This window comes from Triturus cristatus, chromosome 10, assembly GCF_964204655.1.
Source record: "Triturus cristatus chromosome 10, aTriCri1.1, whole genome shotgun sequence".
In the NCBI taxonomy this organism is placed as follows: domain Eukaryota; kingdom Metazoa; phylum Chordata; class Amphibia; order Caudata; family Salamandridae; genus Triturus; species Triturus cristatus.
The window spans coordinates 867,942,110-867,967,126 of NC_140593.1; the positions used below are offsets into that span (position 1 = coordinate 867,942,110).

General features: G+C 39.3%; 1 protein-coding gene across 1 annotated transcript in view; it reads right to left on the reverse strand.

Annotated features, from left to right (window-relative positions):
• LOC146796128 (uncharacterized) overlaps positions 1 to 25,017 on the reverse strand; it is a 237,040-nt gene that overhangs the window by 180,162 nt on the left and 31,861 nt on the right. The gene's annotated exons all lie outside the window — the stretch shown is intronic.

Genomic DNA, 25,017 nt, shown 5'->3' on the forward strand with positions numbered 1-25,017 from the left:
GACAAGTTCCACGTTCGCAGTAGTTTTCCCTCGTAACCACATGCTCTGGGGAGTCGGTTGGCTTTTAATGTTGCGAGGGGGTTGCTTTCTTTTAGCAATAGGTGCTTTAGTATTGCCATTCTTCCTTTTACCACCAGGGGGCTTGTTGTTTGAAGCCGGTTTGACAATGAGGGGGGCAACTTCTATTTCCGGCTGAGAATCAGCTATTTCGACAGTGGGAATGTTGGCCTCATTGGCCTCTGTTACCTCAGAAGGATTTCCTTGATCAGTGGGATTAACAACTATTATATTAGGTGTTAAAGGCACAGGAGTTGTGGGGTCAGTAGCAACCATACCACGGGACATTGGGGACGGCAGTATAGTTTGACCCAAAGATAGTCTCCGTTCCGTGTCCTCGATTTCGGAAGTGACCAACATGAAAGCGTTTTCTATCATGTTTTCCAGGGTAGACGTGATAATAGGGAGACATCTTGGACCCTGGCTGGCAGCTGTAGTAGCACGTTTCCCCATGATGACGGTATACACTCACCTCACTTCTGTTCGTAGGGGGTGGTGTTGCCGGATCCGAGCGGGAAGGCGGGTTGCAGACTTTATGGTAAATGATAACCCTTGTGTTGGCAACTATAACCACTGTCCTTAATAATCTGTATGCATGGCTGGAGATCAGTGACGAGGCCAATGCAGAGAGTCGATAGTGTGGGCCGAAAGGGGGTGGCCCTGCCCTGCCTCTTCCTGCCCCTGACGGCCCGGCGGCGCCCGCTTGCATCCCGCGACGCGGAGGGAGCCGCGTTCTATATAGCGCCTCCGGGCGCGTTGTCCGGCGGAAGTGGGCGGGGCGGAGGAGAATGCCGGGGCCTGTAGTTTCGCCCTACTGCGGCCTCAGATGGCAGGAGGCGGCAGGAAAAACAAACGGCCAGGAAGTTGTGCTGACTGTTGACAGGAGCCCAGGTAAGTGCTGCGCTGTGTCCGTGGTAGCTGGTTTCGCTGCAAAGACCCCCCACTGCATTTTCATTTGGAAAGACATTGCAAAGTAATCGACTCTCCAAAGCTTCTTTCCCTTGTTTTGAAAGAATTCCAATTCTTATATCTTGAAGAATACTTCCATATTCAGCATGATTTGCCTGTCGCATATTTGTTGTCAGTTCTTTGTATTCAAAATTACTCCAAATGTTCACATTACCAACACTGCCAAGAGACTTTCTGGTATCTTCATGAGCAAGTGTTTTAAATAGGCCTGGGCTAAAATTTCGTTCCGGTCGCGGAAATTGCGATAATTTGACATTTTCGTGTTCCGCGGAGAGCGCGAAAATGTAAAAATTTCAGCATTCTTCAGCTTAGCGACAATTTGTTTCTTGCTCGTGCTGTAAAATAATACATTCTCGCGTGCGCGCGATCGCCTTACCTGAATCCCCGCGTTCGCCGACAAGTTTTCCCGATCTGGTCGCGTTCTCCATGAGATGTTGGATTGTTTGTAGCCTTTTGCGCTGTCTCGCGACAGTTCGCGCCCGCAGTGACGTCATTTGTCACGCGATCACGTTTTTCTTCTCGCGATCATGCACCGCGAGACAACTGAAAACAAGATGGCCGTGCCCGCGAGCAACCACATGGGTAAGTTGGCGAGCCGCGACCATGCAGAAAATACCGCGTACGGGCGGGAAAAAAACTTCCGCATCTTCGTGATATTTCCGCGTGTTTGCGAAGATTTTTAACATTTTCGCGATAATTTGCGAAAGTTAATTTCGCAAATTCCGCCCACCCCTAGTTTTAAATACCGGTTGTCCTTTTACCGGAGTCAGTTGCAGTAGATCTCCAAAAACTATGACGTGTTTTCCTCCAAATAACACGTCATACTCTGTTTTAAGAATTTGCTGCATTCTTAAATGCACAAAGGCAAGCATTAAGTTTGAAACCATGCTCACCTCATCAATAATGAGAAGTTTCATTTTCTTCAGGACTCTTGAAACTTCACAACAAGTTTCTCCAGATAGCTTGTGGTATTCCAATTTGTTCTCATGCTCTACTGGTAAACGATGTAAAGTAATTCCTTTAATGTTATGTGCTGCCAACCCAGTTGGAGCAGTGACAACACAAGACAAATGCGACTCAGTTGTTTTTTGCAGATAACTTGTAATTACTATAATAAGAAACTTTTTCCTGTTCCAGCTTGACCACTCGCATACATTCGGATAGGTTGAAATGATGTACATGAGCATCCTCTCTTTTCATGAAGTAATCCATGGTCAATCTGCTCTTTTACTTGCTGATATATTTGTTTCTGTTCAACATTTAGTTGCTCTTCCAAGTTTCCTAACTGTATTGCATCTTCTTGTGCTTGATACATTGCTGTTCCCACCTCATTCATTGCAATCGCTGCTTCATTTTCAACAATTGGTTGTCCTAGTGGATCTTGACTCAGTGCAGCAGAACTTTGACTGTCTTGAGAACTGTCTCTAGCAATCTCAGCTGCAATTATAGCTTCTTGATCAATTTCATCATTCAACATTTTGACATAATTTGCGAAAGCTCTACATTGTATGCTATCTTTAGAAGCATTAAATAAATCTTCATAGCTGGGAAAATCTCCAAGTAATTCCAGTTCTGAACGCCATGGTTTGAACATTTGCAAAAGGGCTAAATAGTAAAATTCCCTTTTGTCTGCAGTGTCGCAACTCAGTTTTCTGTGATTAATTAAATTTCCTTTCCTTTGTTTCACCAGACATCCTTCGGAACCAATCACTGCATATTTTCCATCGTTGATATTCTTTGTAGTATTCTGTTTAAAAGTGTAGTTTTGCAGCACTTCATAGAGACACATGTTCTCGAGATGATGACTTCTATTTGGATAGTATGTGTCCAACATATTGGTTTTCAAAATATCTTTACTTTCAGGGTCATTTTCTGCTAAATTTTCAATGTCTTGAACAGATCTCAGTACCCAATTTCGCATTCCTGCAAGACCTAGACTCACCCAAATGATTCTTCTACTTTTGGAATATAGACTTGCAGATGATAACCTATCTGAACATTCATATGCTCCAATTTCACGATGCGATAACATCTTCAAACTGAAACTGTATAATTTCTTACTTAGAGTCTTCTCGTGAGAAATCTCTTCCCACATTTCTTTCAATTCAGTCTTTTCTGATTTAGTAATGTAAGACGTTACATATCGAGCAACAGCATTGTCCGCAACATACTGAATATCCATGTTAGCGTTCCACATGGATAAAATAACTGGATTGTAGTCATTTATGTATTTTGATTCTTTGCTTCTTTTTAAGTTGTAGGTGTTTTTCGGAGACTTTCTTGTGATGGTATGTCGTATAGCTGACATAAAACTGTTCACTCTTCCTTTGGATAATACAGGACGTGGAAATCCAAAACGACATTTGGTATAGAACTTATTCTTTGACTTGTACTTTCGTCGACAGTATTTTCCACACCTGTGGCTTTGAAATCGTAAGACTTGTTGTTTTAAGTTTTTGTCTTCTCTGCTATTGGGAAGAGCACATGTAGCATAATCTTCAATGAAAGACAAAACAGTTTCATCTGAATCTGTTCCAAATTTGGGGGCGTCCTTGACCCATAACAACATATGTATGTGAGGAGCACCTATTGCTTGATATTCCTTTCTCCAAAAGAAATCCACAACTTCTCCAAGAGGAGGATTCTTTTTATTGCAGATGAAAGACATCTTAGCTTCAAATCTATGATTGAAATATCTGCATACATTGACAGGATCCAAAGAGCACAATTCTCCAGGTGTCTTGTATTCAATATTTTTTATATTGGAATTTGCCTCTCGAAGAAATTCAAGTAAATCATCCCAAGCATACTCAGAACAGCTTAGTGTAACAAACCATGTAGGAGTTCCCAAGTTCCGTAGCATACATTTCAGTTCTGCATGTCGACGGTACCAATATTCATTAGTCCCACGCTGACATGCCATCAGATTAATCAACTGAGATTCTAAATGATCATCTCTCTGATTAACTTTATCCATAAAATCCTTTGCAGTTACATTTTGAAGATGCATTCCAGTTTTTAAAATGTGATTTACTGCATATGAAAGTCTAGACAAGTCACTTTCAAACAGAAGATGAAACATATAAGGGATACATTGACGAAATCTTGGATCTTCTGCATATAATCTTGTTGTCCAATATTCAGATTCAGGAATCTGCACAGGACGTTCATCATATCGTCCACCTTTTCCTGTTGGAAACAACTGCGGGAAACAACGAGCTTTCAAGCTCTCTTCCCATACACTCATGGGACTTCCTGTTGGTTTTTTCATTTGAAACAACTCAATCATATTCCCCATCACCTCTTTGGAATGAAGTGGATGTACACTGTAATGTTCATAGATCTCTTCACATCTGGACATGTCCACTTTTTCAATTTGTCCACTTAATGTTTCAGTATCTTCTGCTAAATCTATTTCTTCTTCTCCAACAAACACATTTCTATAGTACTCTTTATTTTTTAACAGATACAATGATGCCTTTTGCACTTTTCTAACATCCACTAACTCTTGCTAGGTTTTCTTATTCTTAGTAGGAACACCATTAACTAAGATGACTAGTGGCTCATTTTCTGCACGATCTACACCAATAGTTTCAATATTTTTCCTTAAATCTAATGGTAAATACACAACTCTTCCTTTCAATCCTCTTTGCAACTCTGATGGAGGTAATTTACTTGTTTTGGGCTCCATACGAACAATAGCCTGAAACGGGTGAACACATTGTATGAGAATAGACTCATACGTATTTAAATCTATCAGCTCTGGTGGAATAGCAAACAACTCTAGATTATTATGAACAGCTCTAGCAGGCATTTTATTCTCATCTAATTTGTTATAACAATATTTGCAAATACGCTGCTCACATCCCAAATCAAAACAATCCTCTACCAACAAATAAGTTGCAAATTCCATCCACTTATCATTATCTTCTATTTCACTTTTAAAATACAGATTGACACCCCTAGTCTGACTTCGCCGACAACAAATACAAGAAACATTTGGTCTTTCACCTGAAATTACCTTAAACTTTGTGATTTCATCCTCAAATTTTTCTGTAATTACGGGTTCTACATTGTCTTCAACATTTTGTTCTAGTAATGTGTCGATTTCTTCACTCTCTTGCTGAGGCCCAAAGTAACAAAACTAAATATCCTCACAGACCTGCTTCACATCTGATACTGACCCACGCAAAAGAGCACTGTTCAACTCACTTAACTTTAGTGCTGAACTTTTTGCATAATACAACCTTCTCACTAACTTCCGCATTTGAGTATGATGTACTGCCAGCATTCTGAAATGGTGAAAAACACTTTGACAAACTTTCCTAGAAAGACAAGCCAGAGAATGACCTTGCAAATCACTATGTTTTCTAACTCTGCAAGGGCCTAGTCCTTGCAACAGCTTAATCTTTTGTTTTACACTTTTTTTAGTATAGGCTCGTAAAAAACGACATAATTTTTCAATAGATTCCTGTCGTACACTGCAAACACTAATGCAATCCCAAGTGTACAGAGGGTTTTTAGCACGTCTCCCTAAAACTTCATCAGCTATCACTTCTTCTGCATTTCTTTCAACCATTTTCTCTTTCTCCATTGGACAACCGTCACTAACCTCATAACCTCTACCACTGGTGTCAACTGCATACAATAATTTTTCGCTCAGTGAATAACTCTCTTCATTAAAAAAAGGCTCTGAACTAGAACTGTGTTTCCATTCTCCCAAAAAAACATCACAATTTGTTTTTTTATTAATAACTCTTTTCCTCCTACTTTTGGCCTTCATTACATATATTGGTTTATCTAGTGATCGAATTCTGTTTAACACTAAAATAAACAGTTTCCTTTTTACTTCAAAAGCCTTTTCCACAATGCTTTCAATATGCTTCTTCTTTTTATAAAATAAAGCTCTCTTTTTATATTTCTTCACATCTTTCAGCAAATTGTGCGTAATTCATTATACTGATTTTGCCTTCTTTTACCATACTTTATCTCCTTTGACTGAACATTAGCTTTTTTACTTTTCCTCTTATTTTGAATTTTTTTCTTACTTGAAAAATTCTCAGAAGTTCCAGCATTATCTACATTCTGTTTGCTCCTACAAACATTTTTAATAAATTGCTTTGTGATCTTACCAGGAGATGTTTTCCTTTTAGCCACATTATCTTGTTCATTCAATACTTGTGGTTGATGTTTCCCTCAAATAGCTCTCCTGTCTCTGTTCTTTTCTTTTTCTTTTTTTTTCTGGCATAATTTCTCTATTTTAACGTTGAAAAACAGTATCTGTAAAAAAGAATCACAAATAAATGTATATTAATAACTTTCAAATTTACACTATTCCATTACTGTACAAACACATTTTATATAAAAACTGACTAAGAAACTATAGCCCTGAACCACAAGTGTGACGATGGTTAAAACACTACATGCATCGTGCATACTACTTTGAAGCAGTTCATGCCCTAAAGCCTACCTCACTAAAAGACTACATGCTAACTGACTGAATGATTACAGTACTATAAGGAGACACACTGGGTGAGTAACAGGGTGTTTGCTAGAAGTGTATGAATACGAACTGGGGAATCGAAGGTGTGAAAGACAACTGTGTAGCTGATTAGAGGACTGAATGCATACTGGATAGGCATTTAAAGCAGTCCATGCGCTAAGGCCTGGCTCACTGCATGAGTACTTGGGTACTGACTGAATGATTAGACTACAGCAAGGAGAGTGCCTGAGTGAATTTATAAGTGGTAGGCTTTTGGCGCAGGGAATGGATTAGTACTTGGTACTGAATGGTTCACTAGGGGAGTGCAAAGGGAGTGACAGGATGTTTGCTGGACTATATGGATACTGACTAAGGAATTGAAAGTCTGAAAGACAAGTGTGTAGGTGGTTAGAAGACTGCATGCATAGTGGATAGGGGTTTGAAGAATCCATGTGCTAAGGCCTACCTCAGTGCATGAATACTTAGGCAGTGACTGAATCATTAGAGTACTGGAAAGAGAGTGTCTTGGTGAATTTATACGGGTTTGGGTTTTGGCACAGTGAATGGATTAGTACATAGTGCTGAATGGGTCACTAGAGGACTGCTCAGGGAGTGACATGGTGTTTCCTGGAAGTGTGTGGATACTGACTAGGGAATTGAAGGTGTAAAAGACAAGTGTATAGTATGTTAGAACACTACATGCATACTGCATAGACATTTGAAGCAGTCTATTTGGTAATGAATGGTTCACAACATAAGTACTTAGAAACTGACTAAATCATCAGACTACTTCTAGGACAGTGCCTGGCTAAAACATTTAAATTTTCAGTTCTGCCACAGTGAAGAGAATAGTACATGGTACTGTACCTTAGTGTCAAACCCTGACTCATTTTATCAATGCGTAAGCAAAGACTAGCTTCTAATGCTACTAAAACTTGACAACATGACCGGTTTTAAAAGAGTTATCTGTCAGAAAATACACGATGTTACCCAATCCTTCTCTCACAGTGGTTCCCAAATGCACACAGACTCACTGTGTGATTCTAGACAACAACCACTATCCCTAGAAGTTTACCAAAACTCATTTACTACTGTGGAAGTGGTAAGGGAACTGCACACAATCTACATAGTTCAGGACTACACTTTTGTGTCAAAGACTGACTCATTTAATCAAAGCATAAGCAAAGACTGGCTTCTAATGCTACTAAAACTTGACAACATGACAGGTTTTAAAACAGTTATCTGCCACCAAATACACGATGTTACCAAATGCTTCTCTCACAGTGGTTCCCAAATGCACACAGACTCACAGTGTGATTCTAGACAACAACCACTATCCCTAGGAGTTTACCAAAATTGATTCACTACTATGGAAGTGTTAACAAAACTGCACAAAATGTACATATTTCAAGACTGCACTTTTGTGTCAAAGCCTGACTCATTTAATCAACGCATAAGCAAAGACTGGCTTCTAATGCTACTAAAACTTGACAACATGACCGGTTTTAAAAGACTTATCTGTCAGAAAATACACGATGTTACCCAATCCTTCTCTCACAGTGATTCCCAAATGCACACACACTCACAGTGTGATTCTAGACAAGCACCATTATCTCTAGGAGTTTACCAAAACTCATTCACTACAGTGGAAGTGGTAAGGGAACTGCACACAATCTACATATTTCACGACTACACTTTAGTGTCAATGCCTGACTCATTTAATCAAAGCATAGCCCATAACTGTCTTCTAATGCTACTAAAACTTGACAACATGACATGTTTTAAAACAGTTATCTGTCAGCAAATACACGATGTTACCAAACACTTCTCTCACAGTGGTTCCCAAATGCACACAGACTCACAGTGTGATTCTAGACAAGCACCACTATCCCTAGGAGTTTACCAAAACTCATGCACTACAGTGGAAGTGGCAGGAGAGCTGCACACAATCTACATATTTCAGGACTGCACTTTTGTGTCAAAGCCTGACTCATTTAATCAAAGCATAAGCAAAGACTGGCTTCCAATGCTACTAAAACTTGACAACATGACAGGTTTTAAAATAGTTATCTGTCAGGAAATACACGATGTTAACAAACACTTTTCTCACAGTGGTTCCCAAATGCACACAGACTCACAGTGTGATTCTAGACAAACAACACTATCCTTAGGAGTTTACCAAAACTCATTCACTAATATGGAAGTGGTAAGGGAACTGCACACAATGTACATATTTCAAGACTGCACTTTTGTGTTAAAGCCTGACTCATTTAATCAACGCATAAGCAAAGACTGGATTCTAATACTACTAAAGCTTGACAACATGACACGTTTTAAAAGAGTTATCTGTCAGAAAATACACAATGTTACCAAATGCTTCTCTCACAGTGGTTTCAAAATGCACACAGACTCACAGTGTGATTCTAGACAAGCACCACTATCCCTAGGAGTTTACCAAAACTCATTCACTACAGTAGAATTGGTAAGGGAACTGCACACAATCTACCTATTTCAGGACTGCACTTTTGTGTCAAAGCCTGACTCATTTAATCAACACATAAGCAAAGATTGGATTCTAATACTACTAAAACTTGACAACATGACACGTTTTAAAAGAGTTATCTGTCAGCAAATACACAATGTTACCAAATGCTTCTCTCACAGTGGTTCCCAAATGCACACAGACTCACAGTGTGATTCTAGACAACAACCACTATCCCTAGGAATTTACCAAAACTTATTTACTACTATGGAAGTGGTAAGGGAACTGCACACAATGTGCATATTTCAAGAGTGCACTTTTGTGTCAAAGCCTGACTCATTTAATCAACGCATAAGCAAAGACTGGCTTCTAATGCTACTAAAACTTACATGTTTAAAAACAATTGTCTGTCAGCAAATATATAATTTTACCAAATGCTTCTCTCACAGGGGTTCCCAAATGCACACATACTCACTGTGTGATTCTAGACAAACAACACTATCCCTTGCACTATACCAAAACACATTTCTTCATCTACAAGGAGTACTACATTTTAGTGCAGAAATATAACTCATTTCACAAATTCATAAACAATGACTGTTTTCTAATTCTACCAAAATATAAAAACTGCATAGTTATCTGTCTACAAACACATAAAAAAAACAAATGCTTATCACAGAATGGTTTCTACATGTACACACACTGTCAATAAGATTGTAGAGAAAAAAAGTACTCCCTACACTTTAGCAGAAGAAATACATTAGTCTGATTAAAATAAAAATAGTCTACATACATCCCCTCACAATTAAATAACTCACCTTTCAAGATGTTTTGTAGATTAAGAAATATATCAGTCACACACCAGATATCAGTCACACACCAGATTTTCTTATAAAGAATCTCTGCACTGTGCACCTGTCAGCAGAACCAAAGAATGGCAAAGTTTCCCTCTCATTTTCCACACATATACATGTAAACATCAAATCACATTCCTTCCCACATAAATTCAAAAGCAAACACACATTTCTATTGGTTAAACATTTCAACCCTTTCCAAATGACATAAACTTCAACCCTTCCCCCAATCTGCCTTCTGCCCGTTACCATAGAAACATGTCATGGAACACTGTACTGAGCACACAGTTCACAAGTTCAGCACACACAATGTTGCTAATCAAGACAGCAAGTGTGCTTGACATCTCAACATATCAGCTTATCATATATAATTTTTCTTACAATCAGTTTTTGTTAACCAATAAGAATCATACGTTTAAAAAACAGAAATATACACCCTACCTTTCAGTGTAGAAGGTTGTCAAACAACCAATCATTTCTTTTCTTTTTTCAAAACTGCATCTTAGCCACCATTTTAGAAACATCTTACTTTCCAAACTGCCATTTCATTTACAGAGACCATCTGAGTGCATCCAGACCTCCTTACAAGATGCTTAGAGTGTGGATTGTGGGACACAGCTACATTTTCTGGAGCCAAAGGTATGCAGAAAACAAAGGCATTCACAAAGACCTAGATTTGCCAAATGTAGACATTAAATGGATTGGACAGAGAGGGTTAAAGTAGCACCAATTGATGCCATTGGTGAAATCCTTCATGCAAATCCAACACCCTGACCTCATAATAGTGCACTGTGGTGGCAATGACCTAGGCACTTTGACTGGGGTAGGTCTGGAAATGCTTATGAAGGACACTTTTGCAGAACTGATTTCACTTTTCCCTAAAACTGCCTTTGTGTATTCTAAAATATGCCAAAGGCAGAAATGGAACTGGTCCGATCATTTTTGTCCACAGATTGAGAAAGCTAGGAAACATGTGAATAAATCTGTTTCTGCTTTTCTCCGAGACTACAGAATGGGGTCCATTTACAATAACAATCTGCACTTTCATATGCAAGAGATGTATAGGAGAGATGGAGTACACTTTACTGATGAGGGAAACAGAGTCTTCCTCAACAACTTTAGACTCAGTATAGGTACTTACTTATAAGTACCAAAAACTCTCAATGAACACAACGGCTCTTTTTAGAGCCACTCAAGAACAAAACACTTAAGGTTAATCTTTATCTCCCAACAATTTCATTTTTTTTCCCTTGGATCCGCGAACCCACCACGAGAGGATCCGTGCAACCAACGCGATAGGATGCGCGCACCGTGCGCGCACTTCGCCGTATTTTTCTTTTTTTGAAAAAGGGTCCAGGGGGTCCTTCTGGGACCCCCTAAGCACCTCTAGAGGGTTAGAGTATTTCCACTCTGCCCCCTTTGTATGTTTTACACACTTCTTCCCCTTGCTTCTTCAGCCTCGCTTCTACCGAGGCAGAAAATGGCCGCCAACAGTTCCTGATTTCGAATGTAGAGAGACCGTCGACAGCCAATTAGCATTCAGCGCGCGATCGGGAGGGTGCGCGCTTGGTTTGGGGAGGGTGCGCTTACGGTGCGGGTAGGGTGCGCGGATCCTCCGAGGCCATAGATATATATGTACTTTTAACTCTAATTTTCTCAGGAACTACTGAACGGATTCACACCATATATGCAAAAGGCACGTGTCCGAACTGGGGACTAGTTTGGTGTCATTCCGTTCAGCGGTTCGGGCTGTAGCTGCGACAACAGATCCTATGGGAAATTGCATGGGGAAAACGCGTTTTGGGACCCCCCTTTTTTCTCGGCCCCCGCTTGACGGATCACCGCAAAACTTTCAGGGTAGGAGCGGAGCGGAGCTGGCCAAAAGTTTGGAAAATTATATAGTTTCAAACATGTTGGCTATTACGGTGAACACCTGGCATGGAAGTAAATTCTGGATAGGACTGTAAATAAATAGGGACTAAGGGTTAAAATTCAGGATAAGGGGTCGAAATTCAGGACATAAAGCGCGGACAAAAAAACAATTTTACAGACACATCCAAGGAGATGCCATGCCCCACTACTTTATCAGTGGATTTTTTTTTACTATTTTCTACGTAGCACAATAATATTTTTGTGATTGCCTCTAGGTATGCTACATTCAGGTAGTACATTACATTCTTGTTCAATAGTAAATTAATTTGCACATGAGCACAGTGTCAAAGCTATCTAAATTTAGCCAATCTTTCTTGGAGAGAAAGCAACAGCAACACGTTAATTATGTTTCTAAACATTTTAAAACCCATGGCAAACAGTTTGGGAAACATTAAGGTAAGTGACCTTTTGCTAGTTTAAACAAGTTGAACAAAAACTTCTGGCTTACCTCAACCTCCAGTGGACTTTAAACCTTAAAAAAATAACAAGGCAGAGCAGATGTGAGGGTAACAGTCTCACACCTAATGTCATGATGTGAGGTACCAACAATTTGTTATGTAGTTTTGCAGCACTAGAGTGTGCATTGGGATCTTCAAATTCAAGAGCAACTGAATAAAAGAGTTGTTACTTCTGAATAAATAATTAAGGAAGAGAACAGCAATGTGGGACGATTCCTAAAGTCAGGCAAGATGGGTCCGCCATGAGTATCAGAAAGTATTGCGTACCTGGGAAGTTGACTCAACAGAGATAGGAGAAACAAGTTGCTTAACATGTAGCACCCACCCACCCTGGTAAACTCTGCTGGTACAATGGTCCGCTGGCTGTGCTTGTGTAGAGTGAGCAGGGGCCAAACCCCTTGGATGTTTGTGCTGGGCAATTTTTGACCCTGTCCATGTCTTAAAATGGTTTTGCAGTCATGCCAAGGCCAAATCAGTGATCTGGCTCATCCCTAAGTGTCAAAGTACATGTAGAGTCTTCAAAATATTTGGGATGTAAATCACACAAACAAACTGTAAGAACATGATAAAGATTTTAAAATGTACAAAGTGTTTCTTTAACATATGGTAGCGTTTTCCACTTTATATACAATTAGACTCCAGATTGAACAGGGAAATAGTTACATTTTGACACCTAGGGATAAATATCTACCATTCCCCCACTGATTTGCAGGATGGGAATCTGGACAGAGAGACACGGTCTCTCTGAGACCAGATTGCTTATTGTTCTTCTCATCCACTTTCAGTAATGAACCACGCAGCACTAGTGAAGATGGTGGTGCTACCCTGGTTGTTGCATTATTTTGCAAACCTTTGTCTGCTAAACCCTCATACCTGCGTCAGACATGTTTACATCTGATTTGGGGTGCCAACAGGGAGCTCTTTCCACTCTAAAGCTCCCCGGGATTGTGGGTGGATTAGCCCTTCCAGACGCAGAACACTATGATTTAACTGTGCAGCACCAATGGGTGGGTCGCTGGCTGTCTGGCCGGCCCCCTGCATGAAATGGGGTTTACCTGTAAAGACTTTAAGGAGGCTTACATCACTACTCATTGTTTCCTACTGACCATTCTATAGAAGCCACCCATGGTTATTCTACACAGCTTTTTCTTGCATTACTAGACGAGTAAACTCACTAACAGAAAGAAACCCTACGCTCCTGCACTATCTTTGCTATGTCTCCCCACTCTCAGGAGATGGCTATGTTCAGGGGAACTCTGTAAGTAGCTTGAGGCTAGCCTCCCATAATTCGGGAATTTGTTTGTTGGCGTGAGCTACTAGATTTCCAAACCTTTACGGCAAACAACAGTCTTTACCCAGGTCAACTTCTTACTTACGCACACCTTAAACAATCATTAAATGCCCTATTTCATGTCTGCCACCTAGCACCAACCCCACATGAGGTGTGCTGGGCACCCAACACCATGGGGGCTGGAGGAAAACTGATGAGATGGGTGTACAGAGCTTTCCTGCAACATAGAGACTACTCCAGGGCTTCTTTCAGTACTTCATCAAAACACAGAACCCTTTTAATGAAAGGGGGGGAAAAAAGAGGCAACGGGGTAAACAGGGCAAGCTGGCCTCCATCCAACATGTATCACACAACAAAAAGCTACCTTATTCGCAAATCTGATTCCTAATGCATAAAGAGGCACATTATGCCAATGATTTAGGTGGTGTTTGGCATTACAAAAAATGTATGGACCTGCCTCACACACCACCAGGTGTCATGCTTCATCATCGGCTATCCTCACCCTTTAGAAACCACGTTTGATAAAGGGCGTGCCTGCACCTGGAGACAGGGAGGCACTTCTAAAACTAAGCGGGGCCCGTGCTGAGAAAGTGAGTGAGTGATGTTTAAAAACTGATGCGCAATCCTGGGTGAAACTTTTTAATGGCGCAGATTGTGCTCGATATTAAAAGTTACTGGTGGAGACTTGGGGGTTTAGTACTCCATCTCCATCTGAGTTGCCAACATGTTTCTGCCTATAATGTTTTGGCATAATGTGCCTCTTTATGCATTAGGAATCAGATTTGCAAATAGGGTAGCTTTTTGTTGTGTGATAATTCTTTCAGTACTACCTAGGAGACTGACATGGCCAAATCTCTGCACAATATGGATGGGATAAGAAATTGGACTATCCCCACAAAGTATCCAGCTGATGCTATTTTAAGTAAATTCAATTTAATATTATGAACTGAGCCTACCTTACACCTGCCAGAATTAACAAAATATATATGGGAGCCGCAGCTGTATATCCTCGTTGTATGCAATTTGAAGCAGATTTGCTTCATATGCTTTGACCTTGCCCCTCACTGACAGAGTGTTCTTGAGGTGCGGTCAGCCACAACGAGCCATCCATTAACGGACCCACAAGTGGTCCTATTGGGCTTATTCCCCCACCCTAGGTTCGAGAAACCCTCCACCAAGTTCCTTGTCTTGGCTCTTCTAGCATAATGCAATATCACACTGCACTGGAAGGATTCAATTCCTCCGACTATCATAAGTTGGACCAAGGTCTTGCTCTCTTGGTTTCTATCTCAGAGCACTCTGTACACAGTGAGGAATGAGCAGCTCTGAGAAAATATTTTATTGCACAGACATGGGATATTTTGCTGGAGGGCTTTAAAGACTGCACCAAGGATGAGTCACTCCCCCCATAAACCATTCCGACACATCAGTCTCAGTTTATATGTACTAGTTCTTCAACCGACATCTAGGTAACTACACAAGGCAGTGATATAAGGGTGCATATCAGACACACTGTCATGATTTCACCACTAGAACACATTCTTCTAAGCATCACAGGGTTTATTGCTCTGCTTCCCTCTGCTGATAGGCAAGGCAGCAGCAACTGGGCAGGGGGATGTGGAGGGACAGTTTATCGTGGATCAGTTTGGTACACAGAAATATTTAAAAATTGTGTCAAACTCTTTTCGTAAAAGTATGTTGACCAGCACTGTTCTTCTGTAAATGTACAATGTAATCTGTTGCTACATACCTTGTTACAATCCTGCTATGTAACCTCTTTTAGCATACAACAATAAAATCTTTTTTAAAACATATGGTAGAATTTCAATTTAGTACCCTAGATCACAACATTGCATTGACATTAAAATCAAGTGAAAGTTTCTAAATATGAATGTTAAATCATTAATTAAACCCTCTTCAAGACAATACCACAAGTGAACAAATTGAAACAAATGTTTAGTGTCCCTTACTTCATGGCCAGTATTATTGTTATGGATGGTGGAACATTACAGGCTAAAAACACTTGTGAGTGAATTGTTTGTACTCTCAAACTGAATTATGTCAAAATGCTCTCAAATGTCACTTTCAACTATAGACACATGAAGTAAATTGATTTGACTTAAATCACCTAATTCAGTCATGAAGGAAATCTGGGATTAGAACCCAGGCTTTCTGATCACACATAGTATACTTAAGCCATTGACTAGGTACATTTTCTATTCTCAATACCCAGAAGACAGTTTTTTTTGTCTACTTCTGTAGAATCAATAGTATACTGTGTTAAAGAAATACTGATCACAGGTTAATCTGATACAATATCTAAAATAGAAAAGGTACATATTTAAGGCAAGGGAAGACAGAAAGCCATATGCTAATAGCACTGGCTCTTTTATATATTACATAGCTATTCAATGTAGCGGTCGAATTGCAATATATAACGTATGGATACTGAAGTGGGACAGGGTCACAGAACATGGAGGTGGAATCAAAGGCAGGCTAAAAATAACAAAATATTCTGTAACTATTTTGTTGATCTTTCATCATCAGGTAACCACATATAAAATAACACACACCTTAAATGAAAAATACATGAAAGTTGAACTAATCAGTGGGAAATGCACTATTTTATGTTGTAAAATCTCTATTGACTAATGCGATCAGTACAGATGTCACACGTGTGCAATCTGAGGACCATAGAACTGAATCCTGTTTGGTGCAGCAGGGAAAGTGACTCGTGTATTTTTAGTGCTATGAGGTCTCTAAAAGCAATGTGAATTCATAAGCCTTTTTCAGGGCCACTGGAATTATGCGATTGCGCGGCCAGAGGCATTTTTACATAACCATGAATCTGCTGCATTTGAAGCATAATCCATCATCTGCAGATTTTAGCAAAAAAATGTGTTTCAAGCTCAAATGGTTCAAAAGTTACTGAAATTGCAGTGTCAAGTGTTGTTGCACACTCAAAGGTCCTTTGCAAAGGTTGACTTTTCATCTTTCTATTGCTCATTCCTATGGTTGCGTGTTAAAATGAGGTGCAACCTATTGCCAAACAGTGTTAACAAATGTACAAATGACAAAGCAATGAAGTAATACTATCATACAATGTGCTGCATTATGCTTTTTCTTGCCACATAATTTAGTCAACCCTGACAAATACATTGGTCCTCTCCTGACACTTAATTCAAGTGGCCCTGGTCATTATTTTAAACGCATACTACACACAGTATAATATAGGCTGCCACAAAATGTGCATATAAATTTGATTGAAAGATAAAAAGGTCTTCTAAAGAATTAATATGCAGAATATACCCAGTGCAAACATTTCTTTATAACTGTCCATTAACAGCACACACTCCACAGCTCAGCTTGTAACACCCTTGCAATACCTCTCAAGAAGAAAATATATTTGCCATCAGGAAGATTCAAGTGACCCCATCAATTAGTGCCTATATTGGCTCCCATGCAGCCTTCACATTTGCAGATTTACTAGTTGTGCATATTTGCAGTTCATTCTGTAAGCATACACCCTGGCAAGAAGGCTTTTTTATTATCTGTCTGCACCTGCCCCGGGATAACACACAGGAGACTCCCTCCCTTCCACTGCAGCTGGGGAATAGCGATTCTTAAAGGTTAACTGAATAAAGAATCAAGATTTTATTAAAGAAAAAGGAGGCTACCATTATGAATAAGTCTTTTATTCACTCCTTCTGAGCAGCACCTTTAAAAGCTTCCAACATAGAACTTTGAAACATCACAAAGAACTAGAACTTTCAGTCCCACAAATGTAGCTTGTCCCCCATCTTCTTCCTCTTTTGTTTGATTCTCCCAGACAAAGCTTGTTACTCTATTAATCTTCCATCTCATATATTGTATCCAACCTAAAGTTATCTGCAAATTGAACAAGAACAACCTTTTATCCATATCTATTTACCCTTTGTCCACCAAGGTAAATCTAAACAATTATTACCCTCAAATTATTAAATATTTCAAAACACTCTTATCTATCCAGTTTCATTTCCCACTAGAAACTTCCTCTTATATGGGAAGGGTGGGTGGAATAATGCTAGCCTCATTTGTCTTTAACAAAATCTTAATTCTTCAGTTAGTTAAACTTTAACAATCACAATTTAATGTCATGGCAGGAAGCTAGCATTATGCATGTTTAAAGCTTTTCAAGGCACAACTTGAAACATGTTCTATAGCTTTAAAATAGATTTTTCATAAAGTGTCCGCCTTAGACCAATCTGCTGCCTTTAATACGTCCTCCAGTTGGCCCCTTACATAAATTACACACACAAAAAGGGGGGCCTGAGGGAAGTTTAAGGACCAGCGTGTACAATCCCCACTCATAAATTGAACACACAATAAAGAACCCACGGGTCCAAAGAGAGTCAGTAGAGCATATGTGTGGACAGATAAGATGCACAAGGAACAATAGTGATGCAGGGAATATCCTTTTTTAAGAACGACTCCCCTCTCACACCAAAGGTGTCATGCTTCATCATAGGGGTGCCTCCTTGCGTCAGAACCTAGTTCTGGCATGGGCTGCAACCTCCTCTCTATGAGGAGGGAGCACAGGGATGTTTTTAAATGTGGGCACAAGGGTTGTCCTGAAAACCCAATATGAGCGTGGTGTGTGCAGAAATAAAGTGCAGTGCTGATAATGTGTGTGTGAGTTAAAACAGCCAACAGAGGTAGCGGCAAACTTTATTCAGCTCCCCTGTGGCAGGATTAAAACCAATAAGCTGTGTAATGAACCTATCCAGATTTGAGATAGCTACCTTAGTTGGATCGACATGTTTCAGCCGTGTTGACCTATATAAGTGTCTTGCCAGGCTTAGTCACTGACAAACAACTAGCAGTGAGTATTGTTATGGCACTCACCTATTTAGGCAGTTAGAGTTATCACATCTGTCGGTACTAGTAGTAAAAGGTACAAACGCTCACCTGTGTGAAGAAAAAAGTGGTGGCGTAAAAGAGAAATTGAAGAATAGAAAGACAGTCAACAACACACGATGTAATGTCGATGAATGCCAACGTAATTGTGTACTGGTACATGTTCGAACTAGGAAATTGATCTTGCCATTCAGGCATCAAAACAGCGCTGGGGTAGGACTCAGGGAAGAGAACCAATTTGGGACTCAAAAATGTGCCTCAATGACCATACTGGGGCAAAGTTGAAAAAGTCCAAAGCTACGACTCAAAATGAATGATGTCAAATGTCAATATGAAAGACAGCGCTCAACAACTCGTTGGTCGCATTTGAGAAACGCAGTACTTATTAATTAGCCCGTAGGGGCTTTTAAGAAAAACAGGCCAAAGCAGATGTGTTAAATTCAATAAAAGTAGGAGACAAAGCTCCGGTAGCAGCATCAGACTCAGTAATATAAGTTAAAAATGAGCCTCAGGCATTGTGTAATCGGGTAAAAACGCAACACTTGATGGCTCGCTGGTGAGGGCTCCTAACAAAGACAAGGAATACCCGTCAGTACAAATCGCAGTCCTGGTCAGAGCGGGCTCAGCAAAGTAAATTTTAGGAGGAGCCACAAGCAACGCACAATCGATTACGCTGCGTGACTAGTATATCTGGAGTCAAAGGCAAGGCTGCATGCAGGACAAAATCTATAATCAAACTGTGGGTGTTACGGAAAACTCACCACAATCCATATGCTCTGGGCCACGGCGTCTATCCATCCGACAGGGACTGTCGGGTGGCTGGGGGCCGAAGGTTCTTAAAAATACATTTCCGGCCGTGAGGGGTGACGGGAATTGTAGTTTAAGCTGTGAAGAATCAGGGGACTAGTGGTTTAGTGAAAGAAGCAATCATGTTAAAAGAAAAACAGATCGCAGCAAATAACGGAAGTGCTAATTCACAGAGCTTTAGTGTGCAAAGTATAGAAATGCACACAAAAGAATCTCTATATACACTGGCACCTCGGAAAACTCACGAGCGGTGTCTGATTAGAACGGAATCTGTTATAAGGAATACGAAACAGAAAAGGACAGGCCTGGCATGTCTCAGTGGGAAAGGGAGGGGGCCATGTCTTATGTATATCAATGGACTGTGAAGCGCATACAGTGCCACATATCTGGCCGATAAGAGATGCGCTAATGAGGAGATGTTACGCAAACCACTGTGGTCTGAACCAAGTGAAATTCGAAGGACTTCAGTAGTTATAGAGTGAAACTCCTACGGGTCTGAATAGGAACATCAGTGTGTAGAAGAAATGCTATGGGGAGATGGTCATGTCAATTATAGTCACTTACAAGATACTAAAGACGTATTAAGGCTCCTCAGAGAGATTTCTTCGATCCCCTCACAGATTATCTCGTCTCTTTTGATGTAAAATCACTCTCCACCTGTATTCCACAAACCAGACTTCGGCTACTATTGATCAACTGCTATCCCAGACACCATATCATAATGAAGTGTGCGACCCTAGCTATGAAGGAGAATTTCTTTCAGTTTGAAACATAATTGTATCTTCAAGTGTCCTCTGGGTCCTATGGTCATGGTATACGATTTAGAATAATTGATTTGTAGTCCCAGATTTTCCACAAAATCATAAAATTGGCCCAATAAAAGTTGCAGGCCATTAGCTGTGCTGGAGATAAGAACAGAATCATCCACGTACAACAAGGCGGGGACTGTACTATGTCCTATCCTCATGACATCTTTACAATGTTCCCTTAAAAACTGATCTAATTGATTCGCGTGTGCGCGCAAGTTAAGGTGGTCACTCCCAGTGAGCTCCTCATCGCGTCTGCCCGATTTTCGACGAAATTAAAAGATATTATGCTGTTATTTACCTTAAATTGAAGGGAACAGCTTCCAGAAGCCTCTGCTTCCCAGACCCAGTAAGGTGCTTGGTTGCCCTTTTGCACAACAGAAGGTATTCATTTGTTCTTCAGCTTCCCCACCGGTCTCCTGGAGCAGGTACAGCTGAGTTTTCCAGTCAGGGGGGCAGAGCTACATTCAGGAAAGGGCGAGGCTGTGGCCTTGTCACTCCCACTCTCAGATTTAGCTGCTGCACCTCCTTACTTTGACTGTCTTTCCTTGCTATACTTATTTTCTGCAATTTATAGTACATTCTACTGCATAATTTTAATTTAAGGACATATGGAGGGCAAAAACACACAGGTTCAGCATAATAAAAGTAAGCAAAATATTTCTCCACCTCTAGCTAAATCAAAATTGGTGGAATCTAATTAACCTTCTTTGGGTTTACTGTTGGATGAAATTCAAGCTGTTCATTCCAGCACAGATACTATTGCCCCTGAAATTAAAAATATACGAAAATGCATGGCTAGTCTATCTATGAAAACATCTGACAATGCAATTAAAATTCAGGATAATAAAGCTAAAGTTGACAGTTTTTCACAGTTTGTGGCAAAAATACCTGCTATGTCTAATCTTCTTCTTGAATTGGAAAACCGCAATAGACAGTATAATTTATGTATTTTTAATTTACCAGAAGATGTGGAAGGTAACAATTTTAGATTTTACTTGGAGAATTTGATACCTGGCCTCTTACGTCTAAAGTTTCCTGAAAAATTCGAAATCGATAAAGCTCACAGGATTTCCTCTCATCGCAATCCTCACCAAAATAAACCCCGACAAATGATTTTGAAAGTTTTACGTCATCATCATTTAGAGATGATAAGAAAAGCAGCATGTGAAAATCCTTCCTTAGCGGTTAATAGCAACAACATTTTCATACATCAGGACTTCGCAAAAGAAACTGTTAAAATTTGCAAAGACTTTTCTGACCTCCGACCACGATTGCGTAGCCTTGGCTTCAAATATGGTCTTTTTGTCCCTCGTCAATGCAAATTTGGAAAGACGGTTTCTCAAAGTCCTTTCAACGCCCTGAGACCTTTGTAATTTTTTGGATCAGCAACCACAGATTTCCATAGATACACATGAAGCTGCTACCTGAATATTAAAGTTTATGTTTTTCTGGTGTCATGTAGTTCCTATATATCCTATACAGGATCTGAGCATTTGGATAAGATAAACTGTCGGTTTGGTGGCAGACTGGTTCCGAGCACCCCCACCGGATACGTTAGCCTATGTACATTAGCTATCTCACAGCGCCACTAGAATATCCTCTTATCAGGGAGAGAATAGTTTCTGGCAACCTCCGAACATGAAAACCCTGATCCCCCAGGATTGTGGAAGCAATATACTACTTTTCGCTCAGTCACTGGTGCTCACTTTGTTTGTCTCAGAGATACACAGAATAAACAGTCTGGACATTTCAATAAGGATTTATTGAACAGTTGTTATTCTCATGTAAAATAGATGTGCTGTAGCAACCATCAGACAGTAGCAGAGATATATGGTTAGCAGTACTACGAAAATAAAGGGATGGTACAGTTCTACCATCTTGCAGTAATCATGAATATATTCAAGACATCAAACACATGATATGAAAGTGCGTACTACTACGATGTCTCCCTAACTAGTTGTACCTAAATGTACCTAGCATCGGTGTAGGTGTTATGCTAAGAATCTCTCTAGGATCTAGTCAACCCCATTACCTGAGAAAGGAGAGAATATGGGACCCCATCCTGGTATCGAGTTGGACACCCCGGGAGGGATGTAAGACCACTGCTAGCTGGAGCGTCTGCATGCAGGAACCTCAGTGTCTCTGGTCAGTGTGTCAACCAGGAAGTCACAGTCTACTCTGTCTGTCTAAGCAAGACATGATGTATATATAACCACAGGTCTCCCCAGGGGTCCTATCTTGCTGTGTTACTGTGTCGGCCTAAAGGATGATGTCGGGCTTAAACTTTAACATAGATATTATACAGGAGATGTTTTTTAACTATCATGAAGTGTTTATAATAAAACAAAGTTCTCTTTGGTTTAATCATTCCCACCTTAATAATCTCCCGACCTGGCTTCTTATAAAAAAGAATTTGATAAAGCCATTCCCCTTACCTACTTTTTTAACAATGTCTAATAAATCAATATTGCTTAAGAATTCTACTATTTTGAAATCTACAAAGTTAATCTTTCATGATTTAAATGCTCTTTTCCAATCGACTATTTCCTATTCCTTTGATATGTCATTATGGTAGAATCCTAAATTAAAATTATCTCGATCAGTAAAATATTGGAATTTCTGGATCAAAGCAGGTATTTTTTATTTAAAGGATATTTACCATAATAATTATTTCTTGTCATTTGATGAACTATGTCATTCATAAATGTAGCTTATCTCCTTCTGATTTATTTAAATATGACATTTTATGTAATTCTATTCTAGATTCCTTTCGTAATAATTTCCTTTTGAAAATTGCTTCAGATTCCATGACTTATATTCATGCAGCATCTTCTTCATATCATGCCGTCTCATTAATTTATAAACAACTGAATTATTTTCAAGGTAACAATATTGAGTTGATTTCATCCGTTTGGAATAATGAACTCTCAACATCTTTCTCTCATGATATATGAAAGAAAATATAGGTAAATAATATTTCCGGATGGTTACCTGTATCACTATATTAAACTAATTATATTTTTCTTTTTAACTGCTTATGGACTCCGTTAAAGTTATTTCAAGCTAAGCTTCTACCCAATTCAAATTGTTGGCATTGTAAATTATATCCAGGCTCGTTAAAACATATGATTTTTTAATGTAATTTTTTTCATTCGTTTTGGAAGGAAGTTTGGGCTGTCATAAAATAAAATATTACATTTTTCTGAAACGCTTTCATTTAATATTTTGATTTGCAAATCTAGAGGTCTTTCTACAAAATTGTCTGATTTAAACTGTAAACTATTCAATTTTTTTATTGTCGGCTGCTTTAAAGTCTATTACTGCATGTTGGAAAGATGCATCTTTACTATGGTGTCAAGTTTAGTGGTAATGGATTATTTTTACTAGAAGAGGGGCTAATTTATCTTTGTCTGGCATTGTTCATAATAGTCATTCTTATCATTTATTTTGGCAACTGATTGATGATTATATTGCTTCTTAACTATATTTTTATTTTCTCTATTAATTACAACTTGTATATGATATTCATAAGTAGCTCTGAAAATTGTGTCATATAATAATATTATTTTCTGTTTCTCCCCTTCCTTTTATAAATTGTTATTCTTCTCACTATATTGTGCCTCTTATTTTCATATTTATTGTTCTTGATAGACACATTCTTCAAGGTACTTTTTTCTGTACTCTTTTCTGTATTGTCCTTGTTTATCATAAAATCCAATAAATTATTTTGAAACCAAAAACTGATCTAATTGATTTATATATTAAATAAAGAAGAGAGGAGCTAAACTACAACCCTTCCGGACCCCCTTCTCTAACTGAAAGTGCTTAGTGCATTCCCCTGATGGACTATATCTTACTGAGGCTTCAAGTCCTGTGTGTAAACTATGCAAAAATGCCAATATGCTCTCATCCACCCCCATGTCCCTCAGCACAGCCCACAGCTTAGATCTCACCACTGTGTCAAAGGTTGTGCTGAGGTCCATGAAGGCTAAATATGTACTTTCTTTTTTAACTACAGTTTATTTAATAACTAAAAGATATAAATTCAAATTCTGTTCTATAGTGCCTCGTCGCAGCCTGAACCCATATTTTCAATTTCTGACAAGATATTGTTATTATTAGCTCAGTCTGTAAGACGCTTCAGCAAGACTCTACCCAGCACTTTTACTTCCGTGTCTATCAAAGAAATTGGACGGTATCATGCTGGATCAGCAATTTGAAGATTTTGTGGCTTGCATTTGCCAGTTGTTGGCTAAAACTCTTTATGTCAAGTTTAGGAACTTACAGTCTGAATGTACACTTTGTCCAGTCTGGATGCAGACTGTTGGAAATTGAGTGACTGGTGCGGGGGGTTAAAATCCTACTTAAAGAAGAATCACAATAATTGTCAGGGTAAGCCACAAGGAAACACTACATTGACTTATTCTCACCACTCTGGTAGTGTGGCACAAAAGCAGTCAGGCTTAACTTAGAGGGAATGTGCATAGTATTTGTGAAGCACACCAACAGTAATAACGTGAATGCACAACGCAAGAAAAAGTTCACACCAATTTAGAAACATAGACTAGACCGTAATACATTATTTGAGACAAAAACGACAACATTTCAATCAGTACAAGAGACATGCATTTTTAAAGATTTGTTTTCCCTCACTCTGCCTATAAGAGATAGAGAACACAATTGGTTAAGCTACTTTGTCTAAGTTTGGGAATCAGATATTGCCTGACTGAAAAGACAATATTTAAGTCTGATACTAGTATCCATGCTATGTTTGCTATTTCTAAATTTGTTGGTATATGAGAACTGAAGCACTGAAATCTGGCTTGCAAGACTATCTATGGTATGCATATATATGAGAAGATTAAATAACTATTGATTTTAATGTTTTGGTTAAAATATATATATTTGTGTTATTTCAAAGTTTTAGATGGTTATTGTGTTTCATGAAACTGAACTTGTTGACAGATGTTGTATATCCAA